The sequence below is a fragment of the Elephas maximus genome, chromosome 14 (genome assembly GCF_024166365.1).
Source record: "Elephas maximus indicus isolate mEleMax1 chromosome 14, mEleMax1 primary haplotype, whole genome shotgun sequence".
Taxonomy (NCBI): Eukaryota; Metazoa; Chordata; class Mammalia; order Proboscidea; family Elephantidae; genus Elephas; species Elephas maximus.
The window spans coordinates 24,119,956-24,141,206 of NC_064832.1; the positions used below are offsets into that span (position 1 = coordinate 24,119,956).

Sequence of the window (21,251 nt, forward strand, 5' to 3'; positions counted from 1 at the left end):
ACACACACAAAATTAAAACAAAAAAAAATGTCCAGACCCAGATGGCTTCAGTGATGAATTGTATCAAATATTTAAAAGAGAAATAATACCAACCCTTCAGAAACTCTTCCAGAAAATAGAGGAATCATTTCCAAACTTATTCTAGAAAGCCAGTTTTACCCTGATACTGAAGTCAGATAAATCACACTGAAAGAAAAAAAAAAAGCCTCATGAATATAGAAATAAAATTCCTAAACAAAATATGAGCAAACTGAAGCTAATAACATATGTAAAGTATCATACACAATGACCAAATGGAACTCATTCTAGTAGTCCAAGGTTGGTTTAACACCTGAATATCAATTAACATAATATATCATATTAATCAAGGACAAAAACCACATGAAAATCTCAATAGCTGCCAAAAACCATTTGACAAAGTCCAGCATGCATTCATGATAAAAACTGTCAGCAAACTAGGGAGAGAAGGGTTCTTTCATCTACAAAAAAATTACAACTAACATCATACTTAATGTTGAAAGATTGAATGATTTCCCCTAAGATTGGGCACAAGGTAAGGATGTCCCCTCTCATCCCTTACAGTCAACTTTTTTGTGGAGGTGCTAACAACTGCAATAAGGCAGAGAAAGAGAGAGAAGGAAATAAAAGGCATACAGATACAGACTGGAAAGGAAGAAGTAAACTTCATTATTTCACAGTCAACATAGTTCTGTACATAGAATATGCTAAGGAATCCGTTAAAAAAAAAAAAAAAACTACGAGATCTAATAAACTAGTTCAGCAAGGCTATAAGATCAATACACAAGAATCAATCATATTTCTGTAAGCAACAAACATATGAAAATAAAAATAAGAAAACAGTTGCCTTCATATTAGCCTGAAGAATAAAATGCTAAGGCATAAATCTAACAAAAGTTCGAGTTCGAGACTTGTATACCAAAAACAAAATATTTCTGAGAGAAATGAAAGATCTAAATAAATGGAAAGACATTCCACACTCATGGATGGACGACTGTATTATTAAAATGGCATTACTCCGCAATTCACCTTAGAGTCAACACAAACCCTAGCAAAACCCCAGTAGATGTTCTTGTAGAAATCAGCAGCTGATTCTAAAACTCATACGAAAATGCAAAGGACCTAGAAGAGCCAAAACGATTTTGAAAAAGAAAACAAAGTTAAAGACTTATTATAAGGTAGAATAACCAAGACAGTGTGATACTAGTGTAAAGACAAGCATATAAATGAATAAAAGAATTAAGAGTCCAGAAATAAATCCTTATGCTTATGGTCAACTGATTTTCAACAAAATGACAAGGCAACTCAATGAGTAAAGAATAGTCTTTTCAACAAATGGTGCTGGAACAATTGGATATCCATACGTAAAAGGGTTAATTTAAGCCCTTGCCTCATACCTTACACAAAATTAGCTAAAAAATGGAGCAGGTATCTAAGTGTAAGAGCTGAAACTTCTGGAAGAAATGTGAAGAGAAAATCTTCATGACAGTGGGGTGAGCAAGGAGCCCTCAGACATGACACTAAAAGCATGATATAAAAGAATTATTAACTTTGACTTCATCAAAATTAACTTATATTTCAAAAGATCCTATTAAGAAAGTTAAAAGATAAGCCTCAGAATGGGAGAAAATATTTTCAAGTCACGTCTGACAAAGGATTTGTATCCAGAATATACAAAGAACTCCATAAGAAAAAACAACCCGATTTTTTTTTTTAATGGGCAAAAGACTTAAATAGACATTTCACACATATACACAAAATGCAAATGACCAATAAGCACTTGAAAAGATGTTCAACATCATTAGTCATTAGGGAAATGGGAATTAAAAGCAAAATGAGATAACACTTTCTACTCACTAAAATGGCTTTAAGAAAAGACAGGCAATAACAAATGTTGGCCAGGAGGTAAAGGAACTGCAGTGCACATACTCTGCTAATGGGAGTATAAAATGATTCAACTATTCTGGAAAACAGTTTGAGAGTTTCTTAAAACAATTTCTTTAAAAGTTAAACATGAACTTATCATATGATTCAACAATTCCACACCTAGGAAATAAAAATATATGTCCATACAAAGACTTGTATGCAAATGTTCACAGCAGCATTATTCATAATACCCAAAATCTGGAAACAACCCAAATGTCTATCAGCTAGCAATGGATACACAAAATGTGGTATATATATTGTTCAGCAATAAAAAGGAATAATATGGATGAACCTGAAAAGCCTTATGCTAAATGAAAGAAATGAGATGCAAATTGCATATTGTGTGACCCCATTTATGTAAAATGTTCAGTAAGAAAAATATATTGTTATGGATTGAATTGTGTCCCCCCAAATATCTGTCAGCTTGGCTAGGCCATGATTCCCAGTATTGTGTGATTGTCCACCATTTTGTCATCTGCTGTGATTTTCCTATGTGTTGTAAATCCTATCTCTGTGATGTTAAGGAGATGGGATTAGTGACAGTTATGTTAATAAGGCAGGACTCAATCTACAAGACTAGATTGTGTTTTCCAACCAATTTCTTTTGAGATATACAAGAGAGAAGCCAGCAGAGAGACAGGAGGACCTCATATCACCAAGAAAGCAGTGCCGGGAGCAGAGTGCGTCCTTTGGACCTGGGGCTCCTGCCCTGAGAAGCTCCTAGGCCAAGCGAAGATAGATAACAATGACCTTCCTCCAGAGCTAACAGAGAGGGAAAGCCTTCCCCTGAAGCTGGTGCCCTGAATTTGGACCTCTGCCTATTAGACTGTGAGAGAATAAACTTCTGTGTGTTAAAGTCATCCACCTGTGATATTCCTGTTATAGGAACCCAAATAACGAAGACATGTATAAAGACAGAAAGCAAAATAGTGTTTGCTTGGAGTTGGGGATTGACTGCAAACTTGTACAAAGGATCTTTCTGGAATGATGGAAATGTTCAAAATTGGGTTTTAGTGATGGCTGAACAACTCTACAAATCTTCTAAAAATCCTTTAATTGTACATTTAAAATAGGCAAAGTTTACAATATGTAAGTTATACCTATACAGAGTTGTCAAACAAAAAAAGCACTTCCTAAAATTTAAAACTAAAACAAAGCAAATAAATTCAAATTTGTATCTTATTTGGTGGAATAATAACCAAAGAGATTATTTTAAAAATTCAGTAATGTTATTGGACATCCCTTATAGAATACCCCTGAAGGAGGAATTTAAAAAAATTTTTAATTTTTAAGTTAAACTGTAAGCATATTGTTTGAAGAAGAGTAGTAGTGCTGCTATAGTTACCCCAAGATTGCTATGTGGCTGATTTGCTAAAAAGTGTTATATCAGTGTGGCTGAAAATGAGAACTTTCAGAGGAAGGAAATACAGATGTAAAAGCAATTAGGTTAAATAAAAGCTCGATGCTCCTGATTTTGAATTGGAAGTAACAGTGTGAACTAATGATGTATTTTATCTTAAACATTTTTTTCCTAGATTTGTCTACTAAAAACAACAAAAACAACCAGTTGCCACCCAGTCAACTTTGACTCATGGCGACCCCACGTGTCAGAGTACAACTGTGCACCACAGGATTTTCAATGGCTGATTTTTTAGAAGGAGATAACCATCAATTGGCATAACATAGTTTATAAAGATAATGCTCTACAATCTAGTTTGGTAGGTAGCATCTGGGGTCTTAAAACCTTATGAATGGCCATCTAAGATACAACTATTTGTCTAATCCCATCTGGAACAAAGGAGAGTGAAGGAAACCAAAGACTCAAGGGAGCAATTAGTCCACAGGATTAATGGACTCTTCTAGCCTGAGACCAGAAGAACTAGATGGTGCCCAGCTACCACTACTGACAGTTCTGGCCAGGGACACAACAGAAGGTCCTGGTTAGAATGGGAGAAAAATGTAGAACAAAACTCAAATTCATAAAAAGGACCAGATTTACTAGACTGATAGAAAGTGGAGGAATCCCTGAAACTATCACCTTAAGACACCCTTTTAACCTAGATCTGAAGCCACTCCTGGAGGTCACCTTTCAGCCAAATAGATTGGTCTACAAAATAAAAAATAACATCTTTGAGGAATGTGGAAACCCTCGTGGCATAGTGGTTAAGAGCTGCTAACCAAAATGTCGGCAGTTCAAATCCACCAGCTGCTCCTTGGAAACCCTACGGGGCAGTTCTACTCTGTCCTATAGGATCACTAGGAGTCAGAATCGACTTGATGGCAATAGGTTTGGTTTTTGGGTTTGCTGAGGAATGTGCTCTTTAGAACAATCAACTATACGAGACCAAATGGGCAACATTTCCCCAAAAGCAAAGATGAGAAGGCAAGGAGGGGCAGGAAAACTGGACAGATGGAAATGGGGAAGGCAGAGTGGAAATGGAAAGAATGCTGACACATTGTGGGGATAGCAACTGTCTTAGTTATCTAGTGCTGCTATAACAAAAATACCGCAAGTGGATGGCTTTAAAAAACAGAAATTTATTCTCTCACAATCTAGGAGGCTAGAAGTCTGAATCCAGGGTGGCACTTCCAGGCGAAGGCTTTCTCTCTCTTGTAAGGGCTTTAGGAAGGTCCTTGTCATCAATCTTCCCCTGGTCTAGGAGTATCTCAGTGCAGGGATCTCGGATCCAAAGGACCCACTCCCCTCCTGGTTCTTCAATTCTTGGTGGCATGAGATCCCTCTGTCTCTCTGTTCTATTCTCTCTTTTATATTTCAAAAGAGATTAATTTAAGACACAACCTAATCTTATAGATTGAGTCCTGCCTCATTAATGTAACTGCCTCTAATCATGCCTCAAAAACTCCAGTGGCATAGTGGTTAAGTGCTTTGGCTACTAATCAAAAGATCCACAGTTCAAACCCACCAGGTGCTCCTTGGAAACCCTACGGGGCAGTCCTACTCTGTCCTATAGGGTTGCTATGAGCTGGAATTGACTCAACTGCAATGGGTTTGGTTTTTTTGTTTTTTTAATTCTGCCTCATTAATATCACAGAGGCAGGATTTACAACACCTAGGAAAATCACAGCAAGTGACAAAATGGTGGACAATCCCACAATACTGGGAATCATGGCCTAGCCAAGTTGACACATATTTTGGGGGGACACAATTCAATCCATAATAGCAACAAAGGTCACGGAAAAACTGTATATGAATTGTTGAATGAGAAACTAATTTGCTGGGGAAACTTTCACAATAAAATCGTCAAAAAGAAAAAAAAGAAGTAGATCATGAGGCCTTTCTTCCAAGGTACCTCTATGTGGACTAGAACCTTCAACCTTTTGGTTAGCAGCTGAGTACATTACTGTTTGCATCACCCCGGAACTCCATCTACTAAAATCCCTAGTGAAAAATGACCTACTGAGTTAATGAACCCCTTAGCACCCAGACTGTGGTCTCTAAATATAATTTTCCACTGAAAGGAACAAGTGCTCCTTGAAGAAATGACTAATTCCAGATCTATGGCACAGAATGTGCCAGGGAAGTTTGGAAATTTTTGTCATATGACAAAGCAAAGAAGCTATCAAAGGCTACCAATGTCATATCCAAAAGAACTGAGGAGCCAACTTAATTAGATTCCCACTGGCCAAAGATGGAACAACTTGGGCCTGAAGGAATACTCATGACAACAGACTGAAACACATCAAGTATGTTTAGAGCTGACTTTATAATGACACTAGGGGAAAAAAACTCATCTTTGGATGATGCTGGGGAATCAACTGGCTATTTTGAAAAATGGTAAATGAAGGAAAGAATTAAGTATTTATCTTGCCTTCCATAAACAAATAAAAACTTAGGATAACTGAATGGTTTACAAGACGTTTATCTTTAGATAAGTAATCCAGTTAATAAAGAATGAAGGAAAGATAAACTTAGAAAGCCACTATTTTGCAACCTTTAATGAAACAATGGAGTTCTGGTGGCACAGTGGTTAAAAGCTTGGCTACTAAACAGAAGGTCAGCAGTTCGAATTCACCAGCTGCTCCTTGGAAACCCTATGGGGCAGTTCTACTCTGTCCTGTAGGGTTGCTATGAGTCGGAATCCACTCGACAGTAATGGGAATGAGATAATGAATTTAGACAGCTAACACCACAAAAAGAGAAAAACACACACCATGGCATCCTACTGGAAGTACTCTACACCATCTGTGATGTAATTTTGCCACAATAATTGAACCCAAACCTGATCAAGCCTCTAAACCAAAGAACCAATTTACAGGAAATACAGGGGAGGGGGACATGTTAGATGACACCACAATGATGCAGTTGACAAAATCCAGACCTTGGGAAACTCTATAAACAAATAGTCCATTTCTTCACCAAAAAAAGACATACCAAGAAAAAAGAGAGAGAGAGATAGAGGGTAAAACTATATTAAAAGAGGCTTAAAAGACATCAACCAATCACACCGTATGGACCCTAATAAAATCTTGATACAAACAAACCATGAAAAATGGCGCTGTTGTTGCCGCTGTTAGTTGCCTTCCAGTTGCCTCTGACTCACGGTGACTCAGAAGTCACCGCCCTGCCCGGAGTCTTCTTCCAGCACTCTGTGACAATATCCTGTGACCCACAGGCTTTTCATTGGCTAATTTTTGGAAGTAGATCACCAGGACTTTCCTCCTAATCTGTCTTAGTCTGGAAGCACCACAGAAAGCTGTCCACCATGGGTGACCCTGCTGCAGCACAGCGACACAAAAGCTACCGTAGTACGACAAACCGACAGACGGGTGGTAGATTAAAAATGTATGTGGTCTAAAGCTGGATTGTGGTGATTTTTGCATAACTGTATAAATTTACTAAAAACCAATCTGTAAACTTACTACAAGTAAAGTTTATAGTTTGTAAATTATACTTCACTGAAACAAAATAAACGCATAGGCCTTCAAGGAAACATTAACACTAGTAAATAATAAAGAATTATTGGTGATTTTTTTAGGCATGATAACTCTTATTTAAAAAGAGTTCTTATCTTTTAAAGATTAATACTGAAGTATTTACAGATAATTTGAAGCATCTGTTTCAAAAGACTCTGGTGCAGAGTGAATGGGGGGTATAGGTGCTGAAGACAGGTTAGTGAGCACACAGGGGCCATTATCCTAGCCCATATTTGGGTATGTGCTTGACAAGTTTTATAATGGAAAGTACTAAAAACTTATATGAAGTATCTAGAATAGGCAAATGTACACAGAACAAAGTCTATCAATCGGCAGGGCCAGGAGGGAGGGAAAAAGGGAAATACTGCTGACAGGCACTGAGCTTCCAGTGAGGGTTTCCACCAGGAAAAAATGTGGAAATATGTACAGTGTTGGTGGCTGCACAACGTGATGAACACAATTCACGTCACTGAGTTGTACACGCGAAGAATGGTGAAACGGCAATTGTTTTGCTCTATATACACTCACCACAATAAAAAAAGTATATCCATACACACACACACACACACGCATTGATATATATGTACATATAATCTTATTTTATAAATGGATAAAAGTGATAAAAAATCAACATCATAAAAAGATGGCTTAGAAACACACAGAAAGAAGAGAAAATGCCATAATGAATCAGTTCTCTCTCTTAATTATTTAGTTCTCATCTTTTCATCTTTGATATTAATGCAAATGTTTGGTGGAAACAGACGGCATATAAAGAATAATAACTCAGGTCCCACCTCTTCAAAACCATACAGTGTACAACTACTGACTCCCATCCCCAAGCTGTTGCAACAAAAATGTAAACCAACCACCAACATATGGACTTGACCCCACAAATGGTAGTTCAACTGCAAAGCAACGCTCTCGACATGGTTTAATCATGGGTTATGCACGTCCCAATGGCACAGAGACTGTTCCTTGGCCTCATATCATTTACTCTAGTCAAGCTCTGAAGTAAGATCCCCAGGCCATAAACTGACTTCTTTTTAAAGTCAAGAACTGTAAATTGCTTCACAAAAGTCAGAGTTTGGACACCCGTGAGTAACGTTAGAGCAGAAGATTCTTAGTAGAAGGGAACTTTCCCCATGAAGTTTGGTAAAATAGCACTCCAAAGACTAAAGGCCTTGCCATATCTCTACATAAGGGCTGCTTATTGGTTTACAAAGTTTGCCTCATTTCTCCTCTCTGTCCCCCCTCCCTTTTTTTTTTACTCCTGGATTATTTGTTCCAGAATCATCAATTCCATAAAAGAGTTTGGGAGATGCCCTTCAATCTGTAACAGCGTTAACACATTAAAAAATCTTCACCTCCTAGGAGTTGCGTAAGGCTTGGACTGTGTTCGGTTACAGAGTCCACGGGTGGTGCAAACGGTTACCACACTTGGCTGCTGATGGAAAGGTTGGCAGGTCGAGTCCACTCACAGGCTTTTTGAAAGAAAGGCCTGGCAATCTGCTTCTGAATAATCAGCCATTGAAAACTCCATGGAGCAGATCTACTCTGACACACATGGGTTGCTGTGAGTCAGAATCGACTCGATGGCAACTGGTGGTGTTGAGTTGTCAGGTTTGTAACACATTATTCCACATCTGAGCACGAGCATCCAATCACTTGCCCTGGACACAGAGCTAAAGAAAATGACTAAAGTGTTCTCTGGATTTATCTGAGTTAGGCAACATAGCAGGTAGAAAGAACATGGCCTTTGAGGTTGAGCAGACAGGCTCTTTCAACAAGCTTAAATAAATTTGTTTTCCCCACCCATTTTTTTCCCCAGTGGTGAAAAATATCATATTTAGAATTAGCTGGCTGGACTCTGTTTAGATAATCCCAATTCCGTTGGCAACATCCAAAACATCATAGTCCGTAACCAGTCGAACTTATGCCTTCTCTCCATCAGGCCTGATCAGGTGTTTACCTTGGCCACATCAATGTCATAGAGCTTCTGCATAGCCTGTTTGATCTGGTGTTTATTGGCCTTGAAATGCACAATGAGCACAGGTGTGTTGTTATCTTCGATGTTCTTCATGGCCAACTCCATGGTCAGTGGGAACTCGATGATGGCATAATAATCAACCTTGCTCCTCCTGGTGGCACTCTTCTGAGACTACTTGAGCTTCCTTCTGAGTATCTTGGGCCATGGGAAGGTGGGTGATGTGCAGATCATTCTTTTTGTGTGGCTGGGGATGACTTTCAGCACTGCCTTTTTGGCCTTCAAAGCCTTTGCTTTGCCTTCAGTTTTGGGAGAGACAGAGGCTTCCTTTTTCATTTTTGGTGCTATCTTGGTGAAAACTGAGCAAATTCTTAACCTCTCTAACCCTCAGGGAGTCCCTGAATGGTGTAAAGGGTTAAGCACTTCCACCATATCCCTGATACCACAACCAAGTAAAGACACCACAAGAAAAGAAAATTATAGACCTATATCCCTCATAAACGTGGATGCAAAAATCCTCAGCAAAATTCTAGCCAATAGAATTCAACAACATATCAAAAAAATAATTCACCATGACCAAGTGAGATTCATAACAGGTATGCAGGGATGGTTCAACATTAGAAAAACAATTAATGTAATCCACCCCATAAATAAAACAAAAGACAAGAATCACATGATTTTATCAATTGATGCAGAAAAGGCATTTGACAAAGTTCAACACTCATTCATGATAAAAACTCGCAGCAAAATAGGAATAGAAGCAAAACTTCTCAACATAACAAAGGGCATTTATACAAAGCCAACAGCCAACATCACCCTAAATGGAGAGAGCCTGAAAACATTCACACTGAGATCGGGAACCAGACAAGGATGCCCTTTCTCAACACTCTTATTCAACATTGTGCTGGAAGTCCTAGCCAGAGCAATTAGGCTAGATGAAGAAATAAAGGGCATCCAGATTGGCAAGAAAGAAGTAAAAGTATCTCTATTTGCAGATGACATGATATTATACACAGAAAACCCTAAGGAATCCTCCAGAAAACTACTGAAACTAATAGAAGAGTTCAGCAGAGTATCGGGATACAAGATAAACATACAAAAATCAGCTGGATTCCTCTACACCAACAAAAAAAACATCGAAGAGGAAATCACCAAATCAATGCCGTTTACAGTAGCCCCCAAAGATAAAATACTTAGAAATAAATCTTACCAGAGATGTAAAAGACTTATACAAAGAAAACCAGAGTACACTTCTGCAAGAAACCAAAAGAGACTTACATAAGTGGAAGAACATACCTTGCTCGTGGATAGGAAGACTTAACATTACAAAAATGTCTATTCTACCAAAAGCGATCTGTAGATTTAATGCAATTCCGATTCAAATCCCAACGACATTCTTTAATGAGATGGAGAAACAAATCACCAATTTCATACGGAAGGGAAAGGGGTCCCGGATAAAGAAGGCATTCCTGAAAAAGAAGAACAAAGTGGGAGGCCTCACTTTACCTGATTTTAGAACCTATTATACTGCCACAGTACTCAAAACAGCCTGGTACTGGTACTGGTGCAACAACAGATACATGTACCAATGGAACAAAATTGAGAATCCAGACATAAATCCATCCACATATGAGCAGTTGATATTTGACAAAGGCCTTGAAACAGTTAAATGGGGAAAAGACAGTCTTTTTAACAAATGGTGCTGGCATAACTGGATATCCATCTGCAAAAAAATGAAACAAGGCCCATACCTCACTCCATGCACAAAAACTAACTCAAAATGGACCAAAGACCTAACTATAAAATCTAAAACGATAAAGGTCATGGAAGGAAAAAATAGGGACAACGTTAGAAGCCCTAATACATGCCATAAACAATATGCAAAACATTATAAAGAATGTAGAAGAAAAACTAGATAACTGGGAGCTCCTAAAAATCACACACCTATGCTCATCCAAAGACTTCACCAAAAGAGTAAAAAGACTACCTATGGACCGGGAAAAAGTTTTTAGCTATGACATTTCTGATCAGCACCTGATCTCTAAAATCTACATGATGCTGCAAAAAGACAAATAACCCAATTTAAAAATGGGCAAAAGATATGAATAGGCACTTCACTCTAGAAGACATTCAGGTAGCTAACAGATATATGAGGAAATGTTCACGATCATTAGCCATTAGAGAAATGCAGATCAAAACTCCAATGAGATTTCATCTCACTCCAACAAGGCTGGCATTAATCCAAAAAACACAAAAGAATAAATGTTGGACAGGCTGCAGAGAGACTGGAACACTTATACACTGCTAGTGGGAATGTCAAATGGTACAACCACTTTGGAAATTGACTTGGCGCTTCCTTATAAAGCTAGAAATAGAACTACCATACGATCCAGCAATCCCACTCCTTGGAATATATCCTAGAGAAATAAATAAGAGCCTTTACACAAACAGATATATGCACACCCTTGTTTATTGCAGCACTGTTTACAATAGCAAAAACATGGAAGCAACCAAGGTGTCCATCAATGCATGAATGGATAAATAAATTATGGTATATTCACACAATGGAATACTACGCATCGATAAAGAACAGTGACGAATCGTGAAACATTTCATAACATGGGAGAACCTGGAAGGCATTATGCTGAGTCAAATTAGTTGCAAAAGGACAAATATTGTATAAGACCAGTGTTATAAGAACTTGAGAAATAGTTTAAACTGAGAAGAAAACATTCTTTTGTGGTTATGAGAGGGGGGAGGGACGGAGGGTGGGAGAGGGGCATTCACTAATTAGATAGTAGATAAGAACTACTTTAGGTGAAGGGAAAGACAGCACACAGTACAGGGGAGGTCAGCACAATCGGATTCAACCAAAAGCAAAGAAGTTTCCTGAATAAACTGAATGCTTCGAAGGCCAGCGTAGCAGGGGCAGGGGTTTGGGGACCATGGTTTCAGGGGACATCTAAGTCAATTGGCATAATAAAATCTATTACCAAAACATTCTGCATCCCACTTTGAAGAGTGACGTCTGGGGTCTTAAACGCCAGCAAGCAGCCATCTAAGATGCATCAGTTGGTCTCAACCTACCTGGAGCAAAGGAGAATGAAAAACACCAAGGTCACACGACAACTAAGAGCTCAAGAGACAGAAAGGGCCACATGAACCAGAGACCTACATCATCCTGAGACCAGAAGAACTAGTTGGTGCCCGGCCACAATCGATGACTGCCCTGACAGGGAGCACAATAGAGAACCCCTGAGGGAGCAGGAGATCAGTGGGATGCAGACCCCAAATTCTCATAAAAAGACCATACTTAACGGTCTGACTGAGACTAGAGGAATCCCGGCAGTCACGGTCCCCAAAACTTCTGTTGGCACAGGACAGGAACCATCCCCGAAGACAACTCATCAGACGTGAAAGGGACTGGACAGTGGGTAGGAGAGAGATGCTGATGAAGAGTGAGCTAATTATATCAAGTGGTCACTTGAGACTGTATTGGCACCTCCTGTCTGGAGGGGGGATGGGAGGATAGAGAGAGTTGGAAGCAGGCAAAACTGTCACGAAAGGAGAGACTGGAAGGGCTGACTCATTAGGGGGAGAGCAAGTGGGAGTACGGAGTAAGATGTATATAAACTTACATGTGACAGACTGACTTGATTTGTAAACGTTCACTTGAAACTCAATAAAAGTTAATAAAAAAAAAAAATTCTGCATCCCACTTTGAAGAGTGACGTCTGGGGTCTTAAATGCCAGCAAGCAGCCATCTAAGATGCATCAATTGGTCTCAACCCGCCTGGAGCAAAAGAGAATGAAGAACACCAAGGACACAAGGTAATTACGAGCCCAAGAGACAGAAATGGCCACATGAGCGAGAGACTACATCATCCTGAGACCAGAAGAACTAGATGGTGCCTGGCTACAACTGATGACTGGCCTGACAGGGGACACAATAGAGAACCCCTGAGGGAGCAGGAGAGCAGTGGGATAAAAAAAAAAAAAAAAATGCAGACCCTAAATTCTCTTAAGACCAGACTTAATGGTGTCACTGAGACTAGAAGGACCCCGGTGGTCATGGCCCCCAGACCTTCTGTTGGCCCAGGACAGGAACCATTCCTGATGCCAACTCTTCAGACATGGATTGGACTGGACAATAGGTTGGAGAGGGATGCTGGTGAGGAGTGAGCTTCTCGGATCAGGTGGACACTTGAGACTCTGTTGGCATCTCCTGCCTGGAGGGGAGATGAGAGGGTGGAGGGGGTTAGAAGCTGATGAAATGGACATGAAAAGGGAGAGAGGAGGGAGAGAGCGGGCTGTCTCATTAGGGGGAGAGTAATTGGGAGTGTGTAGCAAGGTGAATATGGGTGTTTGTGTGAGAGACTGACTTGATTTGTAAACTTTCACTTAAAGCACAATAAAAATTATTTAAAAAAAAAAAAAGTACTTAGCTGCTCACTAAAAGGTTAGAGGTTCGCATCCACCCAAAGTCACCTCAGATGAAAGGCCTGGTGGTCTACTCCCCCAAAATTAGTCATTGAAAATCCTATGGTTCACGGTTCTGCTCTGACACATGCAGGGTCACTGTGAGTCAAAGTCGGCCCAACAGCAACTGCCACTGCTAATCCTGACTGCTTATCGGGAAATAGGAATAAAAATACCTTGATCACAGGGTTGATGCAAGGATCAAATGAGAGAATGAGGTAAAGCTTTTAGTGCCATGCCTGGCCCATCAGACATTTTAACCAAAAATAGTCACAATTAATGTTGGTATCACTGTGACTTGCCTGAGATTCAGCTGGAGATGAACCTGGCAGCCTGTTACACTGGCAAAGAAAGCAAAAGCTCCTGGGCGTCTAGATGACCTGGCGGGGCACATGTCTGAAAAACAGAATTTTCCAGTGATGGTTTTGAAACGGTGAAGATGTTTAAAAGAGCTTCAAAGAACTGTGGCAACCTTTCCAAGCCCACACAGCCTTGTGCTGTCAACCTGGGAGTCGACCTGGCAGGCATCATGGAAAGAGCATGGACTTTGGAGTCAGACCTTGTGCGTCTGCGTCCACTCCACCACTGACCATCTGCATCCTTGGCCGATTCCTTAACCTTGGTGTCCTCATTTGAAAGTGAAGGTGATACTACCTACCTCACTGAGAAGACACAAAGGAACCCCAGCAGTAGGAATCAGGGAGCTAATGCTAACTGAGAGTTTTCTCTGTGCTGGCACTGTGCTGAGAGCTTACAGACATGGTGTTTTTTAATTCTGACAACCATCCTGAAAAGGGCTATTATGACCCCATCTCATCAATGAGGAGAGAAAAAGCTCAGCTCCAAAGTGCAGGCGTTTGCCCCAGCTTACATAACCATGAAGCAGTGGAGCCAGGATTTGAAACTTAGTCCGAGTCCAGATTCCAACCCTCTTGACCACTCCTTTCTGCCTCTCCCCCTGGACACAGAAAGGCCAAGATACTGCATTCATGACAGAACACAACTGTTTAGGTCTAATACTACTCCCTATGATTTCATTAATCCCGATCACAGTTACAAAGAGGAAGGGGGGTAGCTGAGGCCAGGGCTAAGCTCCCTCTGGAGTTTAGCTACCAATTTTCCATGAAGGATGTAGCTCTATTGCATGCAATGGGACCTAGAGAAAACAGCCTTCCAGGAGATCAAGGGGATATTTATTTGGCACGCAGGGGTCAACTCCTGGAAGAAGAAATGTGGCAATACATCTAAAGTCCATTTCTTTAGAAAATTAATTAACTGGAGGGCTGATCTCCTGACTTGAATATACAAAGAGCTTAAGAGTTTACTTTTCTAAGTAAGGGCAGTCTCATTGCTTAAATTTGCTAAAGCTGAAGTTCTGTCCTCAAGATCCCAGGCTTAACCTAAGTCCAAAAGTTCTCCAGTATACCTCACAGCTGTTAAGCTTTATATCTGTTGTTGAACTGTTCAAACACGAAAAGAGCCAAAGATCCTCCCAGCACTTACCTTCTCCCAAGAATCATGTGTTATGGTTTCCACTGCATCCTGCCATAAAGTCCTGTTTGAACTTGTCATCACAGTGAGCCATGTGACTGACTGCGCCTACCTGGGTGACACTGGCTTCTTCCCTTGGGACTGGGCTTTCCAGCAAAAAGGCCACAGTCACTTGCTAAGATGAGTCAGAAGTTCCTCACGTCTCCTGACACCACTGGGGGCCAGCAAACAGGCCCAGCGGGGGTTGTCTAGCTGTGACTTAAGGATCCAGCACATTTCATGTTTTTAGAGAACCACTCATCCCCAACATCAGCCTGCTTTACAAACACCTGGGAGAAGCTCAGACACAGCATTTCCACTGAGAATGAGAAGCAGCGGGCCAAGCACCACACATCCTGCTGGGACTCCTGATGCTCAATGTGACCACAGAGGCTTCTCTGAGCACCACTGGGCCTGGCCATCTTGACAGTCAACAGGCCGATTCTCAGAAAGTGAGAGAGACTAATAAGAAGTGGCTTTCTCTCTGAGCAGGCAAGGTTCCTTATCTGAACAGGAATCCTTCTCGTGCCACAAAAGAGACACAGAGCTATTGTTATTAGTTTCTGTTGAATCAGCTCCAACTAATGTGTATCAAAATAAAAACATTGCCCGTTCCAGCACCACCTTCATGATCGTTGGTATGTTTGAGACCAAACATGATATTCTTTTCTACCAATTGGTCTTTCCTGATGACATGTCCAAAGTAAGCAAGACAAAGTTTTGACATCCTTGCATCTAAGGAACATTGTGGTTATACTTCTTCAAACACTGATTTTTGTGTTCTTCTGACAATCCATGGTATATTCAATATTCTTTGCCAACACCACAATTCAAATATATCAATTCTTCTTCTGTCTTCTCTTTTCATTGCCCAGCTTTTTCATGCAGATGAGGCAATTGAAAGGACCATGGTTTGGGTCAGATGCACCTTAGTCATCAAAGTGACATCTTTGCTTTTTAGAACTTTAAAGAGGTCTTTTGCAACAGATTTGCCCAATGCGATACTCATTTGATTCCTTGACTGCTGCTTCCATGGGTATTGATTGTTGATCCAGGTAGAATGAAATCTTTGACAACTTCAATTTTCCCAAATTTTTTTCCGCAAAGGTCAGAGCTCCTGCAGCCAGACCTGCTTCCCAAGTGACCCCAGTGTCCACAGAATAAATGCCCCCCTGTGGGATGGAGAATCTCTAACTACCTCTCTGAACACATCAGTCTCCTGGCTATTCCCCACCTGAGGCCTCAACCACCACAAAGGCCTTAAAAATATACAATTTGAGTAAGAAGGAATCCAGGAGGTGGAGCCAAGACGCTGGACTAGACAGATGCTTCCAGCGAGCCCTCTTTACAAAAAAGACCCAAAAAAAACAAGTGAAATGAGTATATTTGTGATAAACTGGGACCCCTAAGCATCAAAGGCAAGCTTAGACAACGAGCTGAGGGGCAGGGGGAGGAAGAGACTGTTCAGAAGTGGAGAGGAGTGACTGGACCTGAATTGCCGGGAGCCCTCAGGCACCATTCCCAGAGCTGCTGCGGTGGCAGGCTGGTACTAGTGTTTGGCTGCAGCTTCTTCAGGGAGAAGCAGCCAGCCACACAGCCTACTCACACCTATGGAACCTGAGGAGAAAGGCGCTCTCGGCAAAACCTAAGTAACTGCATATATTTCACCCTGCCCCCCCACCCCCAAACCGGCTTCAGCGGCTGAATCGCTAGGACTGAGATAGACCCTGGTGAGCACGTAGAGCCATCCTCCCAGCCTTGGGGAAGGAAAAAAGTTGCAATTGGGGGGAAAAAATAATTTGGTAGCTCCACTAACTGGGGGAGCTCAGGACAGAAGTGGCTCCTGTCCAGGCATAAACCGACCATGGACCTTGAGCACCTTTCCCTTCTGCATGGACCTGTGTGGGCCTATTTCAGGAAAAAAGACCCTTGCTGGCAAACTCCAACCATTTCAGCGCTGCAGCGGAGAGGTGGATGTTTGACGTTTGACATTGCTTTTCCTATTAAACAAGGTCCTCATCTACCCACATGAGGGACCTAAGGACTGGTAGCTCCACTCAGGTCACCCAGTCACCCATGACAGTGATCCAAAGATAGCTGGTACCTCCCAGTCCTTACAACCAAAAACTTTGGATGCCCATGGTCCCTCTGCAAAACCCACCCACCAGCACACTCTAGGAAACAGAGACGCATTTTCCTCAGAGACACTCGGGGGTCAGTTCTTAGTGCCCTGCCTTGTTCAGAGTGTGACCCCCTGCTGCAATCAGATACCGGTACATACGTCAATCACCCCTGCCTCTCTAAGACTGTAGGACAGAGCCTGTACCACACACTTGATGATCAGCTACCTGGAAACCTGAGCTGAATTCATACAAGAAAACTGAATGGACTCCTAGACCGATATACCTGATAACAGCTCTAGCCAGCTGGGGACAGGACACCAGAGCTCCAAAGGTGAAAATAATTAAGCTAGCTCACTCAGTCAACCCATAGGGGTATACCAAAACAAAACAAAGCAAGCAGCGACGACACAGAAGGCAAGCATAAACTAATACAATAACTTATAGATGGCTCAGAGGCAACAGTCAATATCAAGTCACATAAAGAAATAGACCATGATCACCTCAACAGGCTCTCGAAACAAAGAATCCAGGGATCTTCTAGATGAAAGTGCATTCCTGGAATTACCAGATGCAGAATACAAAAGTTTAATATACAGAACCCTTCAAGACATCAGGAAGGAAATGAGACAATACGCAGAACAAGCCAAGGAACACACAGATAAAGCAACTGAAGAAATTCGAAAGATTATTCAGGAACATAATGAAAAGTTTAATAAGCGGGAAAGACCCATAGACAGACAGCAATCAGAAATTCAAAGATTAACAATAAAGTTACAGAATTAGATAACTCAATAGAAAGTCAGAGAAGCAGAATTGAGCAAGTAAAAGCTAGAATTTCTAAACTCAAAGATAAATCACTTGGCACTAATATATGAAGAAAACTTAAGAATCATGTGGGACTCTATCAAGAGAAATAACCTACGAGTGATTGGAGTGGCAGAACAGGGAGGGATAACAGAAAATACAGAGAAAATTGTTGAAGATTTGTTGGCAGAAAACTTCCCTGATATCGTGAAAGATGAGAAGATATCTATCCAAGATGCTCATCGAACTCCACATAAGGTAGATCTTAAAAGAAACTCACCAAGACATATTATAATCAAACTAGCCAAAACCAAAGATAGAGAATTATAAGAGCAGTGAGGGATAAATGAACAGTCACCTACAAAAGAGAGCCAATAAGAATAAGCTCGGACTACTTGGCAGAAACCATGCAGGCAAGAAGGCAATGGGATGACATATTTAAAAAATTGAAGGAAAAAAATTGCCTGCCAAGAATCATATATCCAGCAAAACTGTCTCTTAAATATGAAGGTGAATTAAGACATTTCCAGATAAACACAAGTTTAGGGAATTCATAAAAACCAAACCAAAACTACAAGAAATAATAAAGGAAGTACTTTGGTTAGAAAATCAATAATATCAGGTATCAACCCAAGACTAGAACACTGGGCAGAGCAACCAGAAGTCAACCCAGACTGGGAAATCCAAAAAAAAAAAAAAAAAGCAAGATTATAAAAAAAAAAGCCCAAAAGAGGGTAACAGCGATGTTATTATATAAAAGAAGACAACATTATATAAAAGAGGACAACATTAAAATAATAAAGAGGGACTAAGAAATGTAATCATACACCTTCCATATGGAGAGGAAGGTATGGCCATACAAAGAAATAAAAGTTAGGTTTAAATTTAGAAAAATCGGGGTAAATAATAAGGTAACCACAAAGGAGACAAACTATCCTACTCATCAAAATAAAATACAAGGGAAAAATACAGACTCAGCAGAAACAAAATCAACAACAACAAATATGAGGAAAGGACAATATATAAAGAAAATCTACTCAGCACATAAAATCAAGTGGGAAAAAGAAGCTGTAAACAAAGTGCAAAAAAAGACATCAAAATGATAACACTAAATTCATACCTATCCATAATTATCCTGAATGTAAATGGACTACATCCACCAATAAAGAGACAGAGAGTGGCAGAATGGATTAAAAAACAAGATCCATCTATATACTGCCTACAAGAGACAAAACTTAGACTTAAAGAGACACAAACAAACTAAAACTCTGCAAAGGATGGAAAAAAAATATATCAAGCAAACAACAATCAAAAAAGAGTAGGATTGGCAACATTAATTTCTGACAAAATAGACTTTAAAGTTAAATCCATCAGAAAGGATAAGGAAGGACACTGTATAGTGACTAAAGGGACAATACACCAAGAAGATATAACCATATTAAATATTTATGCACCCAATTACCGGGCTCCAAGATACATAAAACGAACTCTATCAACATTAAAAGTGAGATAGACAGCTCCGCAATAATAGTGGGAGACTTCAACACACCACTTTCGGTGAAGGACAGGACATCCAGAAAGAAGCTCAATAAAGACATGGAAGATCTAAATGCCACAATCAACCAACTTGACCTCGTAGACATATATAGAACACTCCACCCAACAGCAACCAACTATACTTTCTTTTCTAGTGCACGTGGAACATCCTCTGGAACAGACCACATATTAGGTCATAAAGCAAACCTTAGCAGAATCCAAAACATTGAAATATTACAAAGCATCTTCTCTGACCCTGAGGCCATAAAATTGGAAATCAATAACAGGAAAAGCAGGAAAAAGAAATCAAACACTTGGAAACTGAACAATACCCTGCTCAAAATAGACTGGATTATAGAAGACATTATGGATGGAATAAAGAAATTCTTAGAATCCAATGAGAACGAAAACACTTCCTATCAGAACCTTTGGGACACAGCAAAAGCAGTGCTCAGAAGCCAATTTATATCAGTAAATGCACACATCCAAAAAGAAGGGCCAAAATCAAAGAATTATCCCAACAACTTGAACAAATAGAAAGAGCGCAACAAAAGAAACCCACAGGCACCAGAAGAAAACAGATAATAAAAATTAGAGCTGAACTAAATGAAATAGAAAACAAAAACAATTGAAAGAATTAACAAGACCAAAAGCTGGTTTTTTGAAAAACTCAAGAAAATAGATAAACCACTGGCCAAACTGAAAAAAGAAGGACAGGAGAGGAAGCAAATAACCCAAATAAAAAATGTGAGGGGCGATATTAGAACAGACCCAACTAAAATTAAAAGAATCATATCAGATTACTATGAAAAACTACACTCAAACAAATTTAAAAACCTAGAAGAAATGGATGAATTCCTAGAAACACACTACCTACCTAAACTAAAACAAACACATAGACCCATACCAAAAGAAGAGGTTGAAAAGGTAATCAAAAAGCTCCCAACAAAAAAAAGCCCTGGTCCGGACGGCTTCACTACAGAGTTCTACCAAACATTCAGAGAAGAGTTAACACCACTACTACTAAAGGTATTTCAGAGCACAGAAAAGGATGGAATACTACCAAACTCATTCTATGAAACCAATAGAATTCAACAACATATCAAAAAAATAATTCACCATGACCAAGTGAGATTCATACTAGGTATGCAGGGATGGTTCAACATTAGAAAAACAATTAATGTAATCCACCACATAAATAAAACAAAAGACAAGAATCACATGATTTTATCAATTGATGCAGAAAAGGCATTTGACAAAGTTCAACACTCATTCATGATAAAAACTCGCAGCAAAATAGGAATAGAAGAAAAATTCCTCAACATAATAAAGGGCATTTATACAAAGCCAACAGCCAACATCACCCTAAATTGAGAGAGCCTGAAAACATTCACACCGAGATCAGGAGCCAGACAAGGATGCCCTTTATCACCGCTCTTATATTTTTTTCGGTTTACTGGGTTATTCAACATTGTGCTGGAAGTCCTAGCCAGAGCAATTAGGCTAGATGAAGAAATAAAGGGCATCCAGATTGGCACGGAAGAAGTAAAAGTATCTCTGTCGGCAGATGACATGATCTTATACACAGAAAACCCTAAGGAATCCTCCAGAAAGCTACTGAAACTCATAGAAGAGTTCAGCAGAGCATCAGGATACAAGATAAACATAAGAAAATCAGTTGGATTCCTCTACACCAACAAAAAGAACATCGAAGAGAAAACCACCAAATCAATGCCATTTACAGTAGCCCCCAAGAAGATAAAAAACTTAGAAATAAATCTTACCAGAGATGTAAAAGACTTATACAAAGAAAACTACAGTACACTTCTGCAAGAAATCAAAAGAGACTTACGTAAATGGAAAAACATACCTTGCTCGTGGATAGGAAGACTTAACATTACAAAAATGTCTATTCT

General features: G+C 39.9%; 1 pseudogene; it reads right to left on the minus strand.

Moving 5' to 3' along the window:
- Nucleotides 1-7,561: 7,561 nt before the first annotated feature.
- On the minus strand, nucleotides 7,562-15,294 carry LOC126057981 (60S ribosomal protein L23a-like; annotated as a pseudogene).
- Nucleotides 15,295-21,251: the final 5,957 nt, after the last annotated feature.